Source organism: Chlorocebus sabaeus, chromosome 9 (assembly GCF_047675955.1).
Source record: "Chlorocebus sabaeus isolate Y175 chromosome 9, mChlSab1.0.hap1, whole genome shotgun sequence".
NCBI lineage: Eukaryota > Metazoa > Chordata > Mammalia > Primates > Cercopithecidae > Chlorocebus > Chlorocebus sabaeus.
In genome coordinates, this window is record NC_132912.1 from 14,247,518 (window position 1) to 14,264,943 (window position 17,426).

The 17,426-nt window shown below is 41.7% G+C and overlaps 1 protein-coding gene and 1 pseudogene across 3 annotated transcripts in view; one reads left to right on the forward strand and one right to left on the reverse strand.

The window, feature by feature from the left end:
* Positions 1-17,426, reverse strand: part of FRMD4A (FERM domain containing 4A) — a 692,609-nt gene that overhangs the window by 446,910 nt on the left and 228,273 nt on the right. The gene's annotated exons all lie outside the window — the stretch shown is intronic.
* LOC103237917 (high mobility group protein B3 pseudogene) lies at positions 8,872-17,242 on the forward strand (annotated as a pseudogene).

Genomic DNA, 17,426 nt, shown 5'->3' on the forward strand with positions numbered 1-17,426 from the left:
TTTTTAGTAGAGACAGGGTTTTACCATGTTGGCCAGGATGGTCTCGATCTCTTGACCTCGGGATCCACCCGCCTTGGCCTTGAAAAGTGCTGGGATTACAGGTGTGAGCCACTGTGCCTGGCCCATTCTTAGTTTTTTTACTTGGGTGTTTTTCCCTGTCTGCCTCATTTCAATAGGGAAACCAAGAAAAGCTTGGCATTTATTTGCTTTTCAGTTAGTATAGCACGTGATTTATTAAATGTATCTTTAAGTCTCCAACTGGAATCACCAATGTTCTTAACAACTTAGGTTACTCACTTTCAAGATACTGAACATATTATCACAAACACAGCCATTCTGGAAAATACAACTGTCCACTACATATAGAAACTTGGCCTCAGATGACTGTCTTCTTAGCAAGGGACAATTTCTATTCCCCTGAACCCCACCTCACAGCTCTTGCTGACATGATTGAAGCTAAGGCAAGGTCATTTTCTACTCCTGACTTGAATCCTTCTTATAGCAAGTTAGCCAGGTGGGGTGTGACTGGTCCCAAGCTTCACACTCTGAGCCAGGCAGGTTTCTCAGGTCTGCTTCTGGATTGTACTGGCTACTGGGGGCACCTGACCATGTAGAACCCAGTAGACAGTGACCGGGTAAATACTCAGCACTCGGGTTCCGTGCTCTGGTTGAATAAAGGCAGCATCAACCTGCCTGTGGACAGTGATTGAAAGCATTTCACTCCAAATTGAGCTGCACACTGGTGTCTTCAGGCACAGCCAGGCATAGCCAGGACAGTTGGTTGCAACAGGACTGAGCCGACTGGGAGCCGAGTGAGGCGGGGCTGGGAATAGACTCTGCTCCTGGCCTTAGGAGAACACGCAAGGGCAAAATGAGAATCTGGAGGTAGCCGTAAGTTCTCTGATGGCAGGGACTGTGTCTTACTTCCACTGTATCTCCAGTGCCCAGGTCACAGTCTAGCACATAGTAACCTTCATCAATGTTTGTTTAGTATAGACATCAGAGAAAGCTGGGGTTTGCAGGGGTGATCCTCATCGAAGGGATGCATTGTGGTGTCCCATTTAGTGGAGGACACTGCTGGGGACCTGGAGGTGATAACATTCAGCAATTCACAGGCATGTGACTGGCACTCAAGGAGGGAGTCTGTCATCAAATGGGGGGTCCCGGGACCAGGCTGGGATACAAAGGTGGGACTTTAGGCCTTGGAGACTCTGGCCACAGCAAGGTAGGACTAGATGAGGTCAACTGTTCACCAGAATGGAACTCAGGCCTAGGAGATAGCAGAGACCTAGGTCTAGAGAAAGAGCCAGGAATGCGGAGAAGTCCAGTTGTGAGGACTGAAGTATAAAGTCAATACGTTCGGCCCAGTGATGCTGCTGTGCCCAAGAGCATTCAGCTGGAACTAGAGCTCCCTGTATCACTTCTGTTAAGGATCCAAGACCAAGGCCAGGGTAGGGGGCATGGACCGGGATCACATGGGACGGGGGAGGTACAGAGGCCGTGGGACGACTGTGCCTGCCTTCCTGATCCCAGCAAGGATGGTCTTTGCAGGCTGCCTGTATGGCTCAGCAGTTTCTGGAAACTGCCGTTCCAGTTTGTTTACGATTGTTTTCTTCCCCTCTGAACAAAGTGCGTTTAGGTTAAAAGCCAGGCAGCACATAAATAAACTAATTGGAAGTGTGTGCACTAAGATTTTAGTGCCTTTTAATAAATTCAAAATTTTAGAGTCTTCGCAAAGCAGAAGTAATATAAGATCCTAAACTTTACCTGCTAGGAAAATGTTAACACTGAGTTTAAAAGGAAGAAAAAGCATTCTTCCTGATTGAGAAAGCGAGATGGTTGTTATATGGAGAAATTAACCGAAGGATAATGACACTTAAATCCTTGACATAATCATGAGGTTCACTCGCCATCTAAAGAAAACACACACTCATAATGCTCACACCCACTCATACATAATAAAAGCTTTGGCGGGATGAGTGGGACCTGCTTGTACGCACTATTTTCTGCAAAGAAACTATGTTTATAGGCAATAAACAAATGTCTTTGATTTCAACTATATTATGAATAAAATAATCAGCAGAGTGCTAAGAGGAGGTTCTATAATAAATCTTGGCATTTCATCATTTAATAGAGACTAGATATCCTGCTTAAACCTGCAGTTTGTCTCTTTTTAGTTACAAATGTCACAGCCCATGACTCTTAGAAGGATGTTTACGACCCACAATTAGATATCCTAGAATGTTTAATTCTGCTTGCCTTTGAATTTCTTTTCAAAAGCAGTCCTCTTTCCCTCACTGTTCACTGCCACCTAGTGAATTTAGCTGGGAAAGAAACCATAGCTGGAAAGAAAATGCTTTTTTAAAAGGCAACAGCTTTCACCAGTGACTTGCCTTGTCAAATGATAATGCAGCAGGAGGATGGAGGCTTTTGCCAAACAGGCCATGGCAAAGACAATGAAATTCGACCCATCAGAGCAGAACACATTAACAAAGCCCCATGTCCAGGGGAAGCTTCTGGAAGGAGCAGCTCAGGTGAGCAACTCATGACAGCTCTGGGCTTCTGATCTGACAGTCTGGTTCAAAAGAATCAAAGTCTGTTCCCTTTGATTCCCCTTCGATTGAACCCAAATGCCAGGCAACATGGCGCATTGCCCATCCTGGGCAGATGTTAGGGGCTTGGTACAGAGAAAGGGTGCGTGCAATGATGAGGCCTGTGCAGGAGCCCCAGTCTACATGGGAGGCATCAAAACCATGTTAACGAGACCCCCTGGGGGATGATCACAGAACTGAAGCAAGTGGTAATCAGAATGGAAATGTAATGATGTGCCGCTATCCTGCTATCCTGCTTCCCAACTCTGATGTGGGCCAGTCTCCTCGCACTGTGTACACAAAGGCTGTAGTCTCCTTTCAAACAGAGAGCAGCTTCTACCCAGGGTCATCCGTGCTGTTCCTCCAACACCCAAACAGAAAACTGCAAGAGAGAGGTGGGCATGGTACTGATTCGGTGAGCCCTGCATGGCTCCATGCGGCCCTACTAGAAAAATCCTATCGCTTCAGAAACCACCTTACCTCTCTCTATTGGGCATGAGGTTGGCAAGAGTGATCTTTGGTGACTCTGCTCTGTCCAGGTTCTTTGCAAGAGCTGGAGAAGTAGATTGCTCAGGTTAGAGGTGTAATTAATACCCCTGCAGTGCCCCAGAAAAATGCATTGAAGATTTGCAGTGGCTACTGCCATTGGCCCATGTGTGTGTGCACATGCCAAGTGTGCATGTGTGGACATATGTGCATGTATGTATATCTATGCCTATGCATGAAGGTTTATGCTTGTGTGTGCACATGTGTATGTATGTGGGTGTGTGTGAACCAAGAGTGTGTGGGGGAACCAAGAGATCCATACATCCATATGCATGGATGTATACCTGTGTGTATGTACACATGTGCATGTGTGTGTGTGAACATGAAGGAACTGAAGATTTTGAGTCTCTTACTGATGCAAATTGTCTCTGAAGGGTGAGTTTTAATGACTGTGACAGTTAAGGGGAAACCAAGACAAAGAAACCAATGATTTTAATAATTAAATGAGACCAAAATAAAACTCTAAGATTTATTTTTTTCACTCAGGAGACCACTGGCCATTCAGCTCATGACACTTCTCCCCGTCAGCATTCTCCAGAGTAAGTGTTTCTCTCCCCAGGAACTAGTTCAAGTTTTAAAGGATTCTGCATGGGACTGCCTGGATGCTTCCTGCTAGCCATCACTTTCATGCTCAGAATAGATTTGCCCCATTGCAAAAGTGGCGCTGTCACTTGGCACTGGGCCACTCACTGATTTGATGCCGTTCGTATCGTAATTTACAGTTGTCGATTGAATTGGAAGGCTTAAACTATCCGTGGGGGACATAAGCTATTAATAGAACAAGGCATAAAGAGCCGAAGCACCTCGCCAGGACACCGCAGTTTGAATTATTTTACATACACACTTCTAAATGCACTCTCAACCTTAGCACTTTGCAGCAGCCTGTGGGCCAGTGTTGCTCCCTGCATCCATTTCTCCAAAATCATCGTTCCTCTCCAGCACGCTGGATTGGATCCCTGTTCAGTACCAAGCAATGAAACAAAGACCACGTGTGCCAGTTTTAGCCCATATATGATGTGGTTTATAGATAAGCATAGCTAACATGCTTTCCAAAACACGACCCACTTCTCCAGAGTTTGATCATGCTGGGGCCTCTTCCAGAGGGTGGGGGTCCCTCTCTAGGGCAAGTCTACACCAATAGAAATAGCCAGAGCACTCACTGTCCACGAATCAGTAAAACCAGAAGATGAACAGGAAGACAAAAGGAGCGCAAGTGGAAAACTGGAACGCTACAGTAATGCTCTGAATTTGGATCGTATGTGCCCAGTTGTGAGAGGCTGCAAAAATAACCCTCACCATCCTGTTCTTGGGGAGAAAAAGGCACCGAGCCTTCTGCTGTGATCAGGTTGTTCCCCTCCAAAATTCATATGTTGAAATCTAATTCCCAACACGTGGGTATTAAGAAGTGAGACTTTCGGGGATGATTAGATCATGAAAGTGGAATCTTCATGAATGGGATTAGTGTCCTTATAAAACAGGCTGGAGGGAACCTGTTTGCCCCTTCTGTCATGTGAGGACACATAGAAGGGACATCTGTGAGAAATGGGCCCTCGCCAGACACCAGATCTGCTGTTGCCTTGATCTTGAACTTCCCAGCCTCCAAAACTGTGAGCGATCAATTTCTGTTGCTTATAAACTACCCAGTCCAAGGTATTTTGTTACAGCAGCCTGAACTGACTAAGCCACCTGCTGAATTGACTTGTTTCCCTGGCAACAATTATGGAGAGAGACTCCTGATCTCAGAAGCCCACTAGATGTAGGGAGCTCAGATGTGAGTTCCTAACAGAAATCTAGGCAACTGTGGGGGAAATAATTACTTCTTAACCCAACTCTGCAAATAAATAAGTTTTTCAATATTAGATAATTTGCGCCAAAGTTACAAAACATAAATCACCTAAAGAGGGAAAGGTTGAAGCAGCTAATTTTGCAGAGGACTCACTTTGCTTGGCCAAGAAAATAACTGGGCAGACCTGAACTCTGCTCTGCAGGAGTTGATGACTCAGGAGAGACACCTGAGCATGAGCTGCAGTGGCAGTGAAGTGGCAACATTACGACAGTGCATTCTTTCCCACCCACATTATGTTTAGCTGCATTGCATCTTATTTATTCCCCAAAGAACAAAAAACACAGGCCGGGTGTGGTGGCTCACACCTGTAATACAGCACTTTGGGAGGCCAATGCAGGTCAATCACCTGAGGTCAGGAGTTCAAGACCAGCCTAGCCAACATGGTGAAACCCCATCCCCGCTAAAAATACAAAAATTAGCCGGTGGTGGTGGTGGGCGCCTGTAACCCCAGCTACCCAGGAGGATGGCGCAAGAGAATCACTTGAACCCAGAGGAGGCGGAGATTAGAGATTGCAGTGAGCCGAGATTGTACCATTGCACTCCAGCCTGGGCAACACAGTGAGACTCCGTCTCAAAAAAAAAAAAAAAAAAAAAAAAAGACGTCATTTTTGGATGGAAGACATCCTGGTATATGCCATGGATTCTCTATCTATAGGAAATTCTAGAAATAGAATTTTAGAAAAATTTTAATTGCTTAAATGAGTCACAATGAGGTTTTAAAAATTTCATTCTCATTGCAGCCTTTTGTTCTCTGGCTAACAGGAAGGATTAAGGCAGTAAGAAATAATAATAATTATTATGATAATAAAGCAGCTTGTATTTCATGAGCACTAACTATGTTCTAGGCAACTGTCCTAAATGCTTTTAAGTGAATCATCTGTTTAATCTTAATTTTCACAGTGTTCTTTAAGATAATCTTACCTGTCTGCCTTACGGAGAAGGAAGCTGAATTGCCCAAGGTTTTACAGCTAACATAGGACAGAACTAAGATGAAAACTTTGGATTGTTAGATTCCAAATTTAGTGCTCTTAATTATTATTTTATACTTGTAGATATATTTTGTGTTAGGTATTTAGTTTTATAAATACTGGTTAGTTTTAGTCTTAGCTTATATAGAAACTATTTAGTTTTAGTTTTATATATTTTAGCGTGTCCAGTAAAACACTCATTATATTCTAAATTTATAGGGCAGAGTTAGCAAATAGATGAGAGATAAAAGAGAAAAAAATCAGAAAACTTCCAAGATAACTATGAAAGAATACCTATGACTTCTTGAACACATATCTGTAAATTATAATTTATAAATTATAGATTATATAATTTACAATATACATTATATAAAATATAAATTATATATAAAAATGATATATTATATATAATTTATTTTCTAAATCCAGGAAGTTCTCACTGGATTATTGTGGCAGCCTTCAAACTGGTCACCCCTAATTCCTGTCTCTGTTCTAGTAAATCCATTCCTATAAATTTCCATTAGAGTTGTGGTCCTAAAATGCAGGTCATACCATTCTCTCCAATATTCTATTTATTTATTTATTTTTTGAGACAGAGTCTCGCTCTGTCACCCAGGCTGGAGAGTAATGGCATGATCTCAGCTCACTGCAAGCTCCGCCCCCCGGGCTCACGCCATTCTCCTGCTTCAGCCTCAGTAGTGGCTGGGACTACAGGCGCCCACCACCACGCCCGGCTAATTTTTTTGTATTTTTAGTAGACACGAGGTTTCACTGTGTTTGCCAGGATGGTCTCGATCTCCTGACCTCGTGATCTGCCCGCCTCGGCCTCCCAAAGTGCTGGAATTACAGGCGTGAGCCACCGTGCCTGGCTCTCCGATATTTTCAACCCAACATTTTTCAATCATTCCCTTTGTTTGACTGATAAAGGAAATACTTCTGAATATGGTTCTCAAGAATGCCCCAGTCTAGTCTCTTATGCTAGTGCCTCCCTAGCACCCATGTGGACAACTTTGTTCAATGGTCACAAGGTCTGAGGCCTTCACTCACACCATGGACCCGACCTGTCCTGCTTTCCTGGCACAGTACAACATAGTGGGCGTGCATATGAGCTTTGGAGTCAATGGAACCTGGATTGGAACTCCAGCTCTGCCACTTTTCAGTGGTAGGACCTTGGACTACCTGTCTAGCTTTCCTAAGCCTCCTGTTCTTCATCTGAAAACGAGCATTGTTGAGAGCATCCACTGAAATCATAGGAGCACTCCACTTTGCACACAGTAGTCAGGAAATGGAAGCTGTTTTTATTTGCCTTGGGGAACTCTATGCCCTTTCTCAGATCCGGTTTTGGAGGACATCCTGGTATATAGGCCTCACTCCATCTCAGTCAAGCCTCAGACTCCATCAATGTCACACTCAGGCCTGACATGTGGCCTAAGCCCATATCCATGGTTCAGCTTTCCTCTTACTCCTAGTCCTGATATAATTCCAATCACCTCTTCCTAATGTGTCCAGTAAAACGCTCAATATAGTCTCAATTTATAGGGCAGAGTTAGCAAAGAGATGAGAGATAGAAGAGAAAAAAATCAGAAAACTTCCAAGATAATTATGATCAGAATAGCTATGATTTCTTGAACACTATGTGGCAAATCCTGCTTGATGTGGTTACGTGCACAGCCATCCCTCGGGGTATGGCGAGGATTGATTCCAGGACACCTGCCTATGTCCAAATCCAGGAATACCCAACTCCTACAGTCAGCCCTGCAGAACTCCTATACGAAAGTTGGCCCTGTTTGTACGTGGTTTTCACAACCCATGAATATGATATTTTTGATCCTCATTTGGTTAAGAAAAGCCATGTGTAAGTGGACCTGTGTAGTTCAAATCCATGTTGTTCAAGGGTCAGCTATATTTACTTAATAAATTTTCAAAAGTGGTATAATTTTTAATGGTCTCTTTTCCGTCTACTACCTAGAGAGATTAAATAACTTATAAAATGATGGAGCCCAACACTTTTTTTAACTTTTTTATTTTTGGAGACATGGTCTCCCTCTGTCATCCAGGCTGGCCTCAAACTCTTGGGCTCAAGCGGTCTTCCAGGCTCGGCTTACCAAGTAGCTGGAGCCTGGTTTGAACCAAGGCAACCTGACTTGAGGGTCTGGGTTCTGAGCAAGTACTTTCTCCCTCCATTCCCTGTCTGGCTCTTTCCTCAATTCTCTGTCCCTGCCATTTATACAAACTCTCAGGTAGAGCACAGATCTCTGGTTTTCACCCCCACGTGCCGGACAGGCGGCTCATCCACTCCTTGTTTTGCAGTCAGCTCAGCAAACCCAGTTGCGGTGCCTGGCTGGCTCTGTCATTTATGTCAACTTCATTTCCACTGTCGTCTCGATTCACCTGAACTTATGAATTTAAAATCACTTATCGCATGTGGTGAAAGGAAACGTTTCCATTTTCTATCAGTTTTTTATTTGAAGTAGCATCCATGCTAGACCTTCAAAGAATTCATTAGAAATACTGGACTGCAGCCAGAGCTTGAGACTCTTGGATGCTTGGAAAAAACATCTAGAAAAATTCCTTGTGAAAAATATTTCCAAATTACTCTATCCTTATAATTATTCTATCATTATCTGCAAGGATAGGCTGGGTTTGGGTCCTGGGAAACTTAGAGAGGTTTTAGGAAGAGTTATTTCAAAATGACTTTTCCACCGTATTTCCCCCCTGCCCCGCTAAAAGTGTGAATAAACGAAAGACGTCAACCTTTCTATATGCGGTTACAGTCTAGGATCTGGGGTATTTTATTTTATATACTTGCTGAGTCTTAGGATAAGCTGCACAGTGAGTCAATATGAGAAAAGCCGATCTGTTCAAGATTGTTGAAGCTAAGATTATCAAAGATTATTTCATGCTGAAAATAGAATATATATATATATTTCTGATTGATAGGATTTTAGGTGGATTTCAATTCCCCCCACCCTACTACCTATACTTTCTAGGTTTTCTAATAACAGAAAAAAATAAGTATCTAAGGGAAAATCAATCACTTGATGACTTTACTGGGAAAACTCTGAACTAGAAGTTTGGAGTGTTAAATACAGTTTTAACTCTGTGTTAACTTTGTACAAGTCTTTTGGCGTCTCAGAGCCCAAGCTTTTGTGTCCTCGCAATGTGTGGGTTGGATGGAGCTGTGATGTTTAGACTTCAGGCCCCAAACCGTAGGGTTCCCACAAGAACCTCTGACATTCCCTAACCCCTTAGCCCTGAACCACCCCAGGTTTCTACCAAAACAGCTCTGTGTTATCTATTATATGTTTTACCTTTTAATATCCTCTATACTATTTCTATTTGAAAACATTTGACTTATAACCAAAAAGTTTGAAAATCTCTGGGCTAAGTGGCTTCTCACCTGTGATTTCATAATCCTCTTGTCAATCCTATATCTCATGACAACTGCAGGATCTCCCAGAACTTTCTACAGAGATCCTTCTTGGGGGCAATGAAACTCATGGAATTGGTCTGCAATAATTAACTTTGCTAAGACACTTCCCAAACTTTTTTCTTAAAATCATTACTTGCTGCAGGGTCTTATGAGTAGATAAAATAGGACTAGGTAGTCTGCTCCTCAGAAGACCCCCAGATACTCACCATTGTCTGAAATTCCAAGGACACTCATTTATGCTCTATTCCAATGTAGGTGTGCATTAGTTTCAACACATCTTTTGAGGCAGGCAGGGAGAGGGAAAAATAACAGTGAGAACCTAGGGAGATAGCACATCAGATGATGGACAAAGTGGTGAAGAAAGGAGACGAAAAGAAAATTGATGACACTTTCTACTTATGTCATATCTTACCCATATTTGGACCTGGTCTTCATGGTCACCATCTCCAGGCTTATGAGCTTCTACCTTCACATATGCCTGGCTTGTAACACAACACAACACAACACAACACAACACAACACAACACATCTCTCCTTGTGAATAGTGTCCATAAACTCTTCACAGAGCAAAGCACAGAGGTATATTCTCTTCCTCTTCCCTTACTCTTCATTTTGGGATACCCTTTCAAGAGCATCTTGTCTAATTTTAGACATATCCCCCATCAATTATTGGATGAGCATCATTACTCAGCTATTTGTAGAACTTAATGAAAAAAATTAAGCTGCTTTTACTGGATTTAAGTCCAACCCATAGATGACCATGCTTTTAGGGAATAGAAGATGCACATTTCCTTCCAGTTAAACATCCTTTGGGAAAACACAGGATGCAAAGGAGCTCAGAAAAAGTTACAAGAAAAGAACACAAGTGAGGTGGTCCACAGATTGGAAGATTCTTTCCTAAGTGACAGAGCCTAAGGTTCCCGTACCAGCTGTGAGTCTCCTGGAATACCTTCACAGCATGCAGCTTAATCACCTTCAACAGATGTACTGGGCCGGACATGGTGACTCACGCCTGTAATCCCAGCACCTCGGGAGGCCGAGGCGGGCAGATAACTTGAGGACAGGACTTTGAGACCAGCCTGGCCAACACAGTGAAACCCCATCTCTACTAAAATATAAAAACTAGCTGGGTGTGGTGGCACAGGCCTATAGTCCCAGCTACTCGGGAGGCTGAGGCAGGAGAATCACTTGAATCCGGAAGGCAGACACACTGAGAAATTCCCTGCTTATTTCTCATTCACCCAGCTCTTCATTGCACAGGTATGCCAGGGTGCTCTGACCACAGAGAACCAAGAGCCAATCCACCCTCCCACAATGCATTGGTTATCTCACAACCCACAGTTTGAAACGTTTTGGAAATTAAGGGACTTTTAGTGGGAAGGGATACTTCAGAGAAGCTTTTCCCGGTAAATTTTCTCAATTTTATCCATGGCAAATATCTGAACTTCAAAAGCTTACTCAAATTAGATGGATTTGGCTTCTAGTACAACTTTCTTGAGTCTTGAAGATAGTGAGAAAAAAAAAAAGTCCTGCAGAAATGAATTGCGAAGAGAAGGGCTTGGCTGTTCTCATTTTGGCATGTAGCCCTTAAAGAGATCTGACAGCTCAATTTTCCAATATGATATGCAGGAAATATGAAATTAGCTCTCAATTATATCTGGTGCAGTGATTCTGTGCATGGGAGGTTTCACGTGGGGCAACCTGTCACAGCCACTTTCTGAAGCTTTATTTTCCTAGAATTCAAAACCCAGCCAGTAAGAAATTGAAAGCACTTAGAAGAAAGTTGGAAGGAGGAAAAGATTTACTTTTTGTTCTATGTGGGTGTCATTCCTATCTAATTTCATAACAGAAGCCTCTCCTCCACACAGGTGCCTTGGCCAACAGCAGGCCCTACTGCTGAAGTGAAGAGATGGCCAGCATCCACCCCTACACGCTTCATCTTCTCCATGTAAGAAAACATTCATTTTAATCATATCAGCAACATGCTTATCTAATCTAAAATATTATACAAATACATCCTCACTCACATGTGTTCCATGACTAAGCTTTGCCTAATGGGGTGTTAAATGAAATCTCCTGAAACAGGTGGGGGATAACCTTCTCTTTTTCCTACTGCAGCCTGGAATACAGATGTGATGCCTGGATCTCAAGTAGCCACTTGGGGCCATGAGGTGATCCACTGAGGATGGTGGAGGAGCAAAATACCAGAGGCCTGGGTCTCTGTTGTCTACAGAACTTCCAAAACAGCCCTGGATTAACTACCTGCAGGCTGTTTTTTTCACAAAAGAGAAATAAATATCCTGTTTAAGCCACTATTCATATATCTAGTAAGCATTAGTTTTTCTATTATATGAAGCTGAATGTAAAATGAATCGATATCATTAGTGTATTTATTTCAAATATCAGGTTCTCATTAGTACAAAATTGCTAAGATAAGGCAGTACGCTCTAAGGTGCACCTTATCTCACCCGCCCACCCTATGGCCAGAGTCATTATTGGAATAATTAGTTGGAAGGTCACTGAGATGTTCTTCTTCCCTCCCTTCCTATCATCTGTCTTTTTTCTATGATAATTCATAGAATTTTTAAGGATCTAAATTCCATAAAGATCACATTGAAATGATGAATTTAAAATGGCTGAACCTATCCTTAGCTAAAAGAATTACATTCAGTCAACGATTCCTACTAAGCTGAAGTCAACCAACTACAGACAAGGTATGGTAGGGTACCAGTTCCTCCTTGCTGCGAATTGGAGCAAATGCTGGCTTAGAGAAAGGTCTTCTCTCATTTTTTCCCCCGTGTTTCATGTGCTTCCCACAGTCTTCCTGCCATCGAGGTCTACACTGCCATTGAGGTTACACTGCCATTGAGGTTATGCTGCCATCGAGGTCTACACTGCCATCAAGGTTACACTGCCATTGAGGTTATGCTGTCATTGAGGTCTACACTGCCATCAAGGTTACACTGCCATTGAGGTCTACACTGTGGTGCTCGCTTCCCTGCTCTAGATCTCTTACTTTGACTTACACCAGACCTCAGTCACTGCCCATATAATTGCTCAAGTCTAGAACCCCAATCTTCTTCTCTAAGCGGGTTTCCTTTCTTTCCAGATGCTCTACTCCCCAGAAAGGGAAGGCGAGGCCACACAGAGCCCATCTATGCCTTCCTGTCCCCGAGGCTCTATGGTGGCCCTGCTCAGTGTCCCTAGCCCCATCTGTAACCCCAGCCTGGCCTGAGTAGAAAGGCCAGGGAGACACAAAGCCAAGAGAATTTCCCCAGCCACTCTGGTGCCCACGAGCCAGTCCCAGCACTCGGAATGCTGAGGTCAGAGCATGGGAAATTGCCAACTTTCAGCCACTGTGGGTCCATCAAGCTGGCGATTTCATGTGGTTCGACTTAGTCCTAGAGCTTTCACTGTGTGTGGCTCTCCTATCCAGGGAAAACCAAACCATCTCAGGCAAGCCTGACAGAGAGCTGCCTTTAAAAGATTCTGAATTGAGTGTGGTATGGGGGCAGGCCTGATAAGTGTGTCCTTAGATGCCTTCAAGGGCTCTGGGCAGTGTTTGAGGGATCCAACTGAACTCAGTTACACCAAGCTCTCCCCCACTGTGGCAGGACTTCTGGTCATGGGGTCCCCTCCCTGCAGGGCCCTTCCATCATCCCAGATCCTCATGCAGTGGAGTCTCTCTCATCCTCACAAGCTCAGCTCATGTGTTTCACTTAATCATCACTGCATCTCTGGCACCGAGCCTGGCCCATAAGAGATGGGTCATTTGAAGAGCTATATGTCATAGCTCTTTTCATGGTCACTTGTTTTCTTTGGGCCTCCTGACATCCAAGAAATGTATTGTCATTTATAAGCTTCAAAGCAAGTTTAAGCAATAAAATAAAGTTTGTTAGATGGCTGGGCATGGTGCATCATACCTGTAATCCCAGCACTTTGGGTAGCCAAGACCAGACGATCACTTGAGCCCAGGAGTTTGAGAGCAGCCTGGGCAACATAGCAAGATCCCATCTCCACAAAAACAAAAATAAAAAATAAAAAAATAAAGTTTGTTAGATATGCATATCCATATCTTCTCTCTATAGAATTATAATAGAGTTACTATAAATAATTTTAATAGACTATTACATAAATTAATACATTGTCACTTATAACATTGTAGTTTACATCTCTAAAAGACAGAGATTTAAAGAAAACGACCATAATGCCATTCTTATACAATAATTTCTTAATATTCTCAAATGGTGCTTAGACTTCCTCAATTGTGTGTGTTGTTTGAAGCAGGATCCAAATAAGGTCCATAAATAGCGATTGACTAGTAGGTCTCAGTTCTCTTTTAATCTATAGATTTCCCAATTACTTTCTTTTTTCTTGCAAATCTTGTTGAACACACTGGGTCATTTGCTTTTACAGTTTCCTGTAATCTGGATTTTACTAATTGAATCTCTGTGGTGTTGTTTATCATGTTCCTCTGTTTCCTGTATTTCTTGTACATTTGGCAAGAATACATCATCAGTGGTGGCATCTCCTTCCACCCAGTGTTATATAATGTCTGGTTTTCTCTCTTTTTGTGATATCATCATCTGTTGATCTCTGCCTAACTCCATTAATTCTTTAGGGATTGTAAATGTTGTCATTTTTATTCTATCATTCCTACATCATTGATTAGTTAGAATATATCCACAACAGGAAACACTGCTTTATTCACCAATTTTTAAAATTCACCAATTTTTACCATGCCTAGCATCATCCAAATGTGACTGATGAATTTAGTTAAAGCATCATTATTCATTTATGGAGTCAAACAAATTTGATATGTTTCAATTCATCCATTACAGTTTTATCCTAATTTGGAATCAAATTGTCAGACCCCAGGAATAAGAACTATTCAGTTGCTCCTGAATCTGTTTGAAACACCCTTGATAGTCATTTAATTTCTTTGCTTCCTGGTGTGACCAATTATTTAAGGGGGTTGGTTCTCTTTAGTGGGAAATAGAATCTAGATCCACCATTGGGGAACGAGGAATACTAATTACTACTGGATTGGTTGTTTCTAGGACTTTAAAGGGTACAAAATTGTGGCATTTTAAGTATTTTCTTTTAAGTATAAATTAAGTCATACATTTATGCTGGTATTTCCATTTCAGAATCAGGACTACAGTTTTACACAATCTCATCAATTTCCTTTTTCTCACATGACAAAAATCTGGATCTCAATGACGCCAACACCATTTCTCACTTGCTTTATCCACACTACTCACATGATAGCCTCAGAAAAACAAAATCACCACTACCAACACCAAAGTGACTGGTAATCATTTCAAATTTTTTTTAAGTTCTTTTTGTCCTTTGGGATATATAATGAAATCGCTATGACATAAAAGTTGCTTTGCAATTTGGAGATTTCTGAAGAAACTTGAAACCAAGCTTCCATTTGACCCAGCAATCCCATTAGTGGGAATATACCCAAAATAAAGAAATCATTCTAGCAAAAAGACACCCACACTCGTATGTTCATCACAGCACATTTACAACAACAAAGAATCAATAATGTGCCCTTCAACCTAAGTGCCCAGCAATGGTGGGTTGGATAAAGAAAATGTGGTACATATACACCATGGAATACCATGTAGCCATGAAAAAGACTGAAATCATGTTCTTTACAGCAACATGGATACAGCTGGAGGTCATTATCCTGAGCAAATTAACACAGGAACAGAAAACCAAATACTACGTGTTCTCACTTATAAGTGGGAGCTAAACACTGCATACTCACAGACATAAAGATGGGAACAATAGATGCTGGAGACTACTAGAGAGGGGAGAGAGGGAAGGGAGAAGGGCTGAAAAACTACCTATTGGGTACTAGGCTCACTATCTGGCTGACAGGATCATTTATAACCCAAACCTCAGTGTTACACGATATACCTGGGTAACAAGCCTGCATGTGAACCCCCAAATCTAAAATAAAAGTTGAAATCGTAATAAACTAAACTAAAAGTTGCTTTAAATAGTTCCTCCCTGTGTGTTTATGCCATCAACCAGATGTATATTTAAGTTTATTTTTTAATATTTAGGAGTTGCTTAAAGTTAATATTTATGCAACATGTTTATATCATTCTAAATCTCTAAAACAAGATATAGCCAAAGCTCATAGCTTCTATCATTATCTTATTCACTTTGTTGCATCATTTTTCTTGTAGGTACCAGTTAGCCATTCTGTGTGTGTGTGTTTAGTGATCTTTGCTCTATTTTAAAAACATAAATAAATGTGTGTATATATTCATATCTTCCCTTTTCTAGAAAACAGCATACACTTTCTCACCTCACTTTTGCGTATAATAATATATCCTGAAAATCGCTCTATGGTTTATATAGAAGAGTTACTCATTTCTTTATAGAGCTATGAGATATTCTTTCATGGACCACAATTTATTTACCCAGACACCAATGGATAGACATTTGGGTTATTTCAGGTTGCTTTTCTTTTGCTATGACAAATAATGCTGCGAGGAGTAGCCTTAGGAATAAGTGTTTTTGTATTTTTGGCAATCCATCTTAGGGGTGGGTCTCCAGAAGACGACCAAAGAGTAAATGGGTATATGATTTTGCTATACATGTTGTCAAATTCCCTTTCATAGAAGCTGTACCTTCTTGCATTCCCACCAGTAATCTCTGCAAGTGCCTCACTCTTCACAGTCGCTCCAATAGAATTCACTGCCAAACTGTGGGCTTTTTGTCCCTCTGCAGAGAGAAATGGCATTTTCATGTCGCTTTAATTGGCATTTCTCTTACTATTAGTGAGACCAGCATCTTTCTCAGGTTTCAGCTCTATTTTCAGATAAATGCATTTTAAAACATCTCGTGAGCTATGCATTATTATTTGGCCTTAATTTATGGTTGGCATTTTGTGATACTGATTAAGTGCATTTGAGCCGGCTATTCAGCAGATCTTTGTAAGTATGGATCACCAAATCTGTCTGAAGTTTCTGGAATCTCTTCTACTTTAGAACAGCACATATGAGAAGTAGTATTATCAGGACTGAGGTTTAAACTCTTTGGCATACCTGGGGTATGTGATTGGAAATGTGTCTGAATTGAAATGTTGCCTTAATGAACATGTGTATAGAGCTTCACTATATATTCTAATGAGAATTCTGTACCAACACAAACCAGGTACCTCTTCATCAAGAACTTAACCCGATTAGACTAGCGAACAATACAGTCAGGATGGCTAAAGGTGACCCCAAGAAACCAAAGGGCAAGATGTCTGCTTATGCCTTCTTTGTGCAGACGTGCAGAGAAGAACATAAGAAGAAAAACCCAGAGGTCCCTGTCAATTTTGCGGAATTTTCCAAGAAGTGCTCTGAGGGGTGGAAGACGATGTCCGGGAAAGAGAAATCTAAATTTGATGAAATGGCAAAGGCAGATAAAGTGCGCTATGATCGGGAAATGAAAGGTTATGGACCAGCTAAGGGAGGCAAGAAGAGGGATCCTAATGCTCCCAAAAGGCCACCGTCTGGATTCTTCCTGTTCTGTTCAGAATTCCATCCCAAGATCAAATCCACAAACCCTGGCATCTCTATTGGAGACGTGGCAAAAAAGCTGGGTGAGATGTGGAATAATTTAAATGACAGTGAAAAGCAGCCTTACATCACTAAGGCAGCAAAACTGAAAGAAAAGTATGAGAAGGATGTTGCTGACTATAAGTCAAAAGGAAAGTTTGACGAGTTTGATGGTGCAAAGGGTCCTGCTAAAGTTGCCCGGAAAAAGGTGGAAGAGGAAGATGAAGAAGAGGAGGAGGAGGATGAATAAAGAAACTGTTTATCTGTTAAAAAAAAAAAAAAAAAAAGAACTTAACCCGATTAGACAGTCCTGTTTAACAAAAAGAAGGACTCGGAAAATGGTTTGTTTAAAATAGCCTTGGAGAAGAAACACACTTACAGGTTGGGTTTTTGCATAGGAAAAATAAGACAGGGAATTGAAGAATCAATAATATGCCCCTTATATTTGCTAAAGAAATGAAATAGAATAAATTT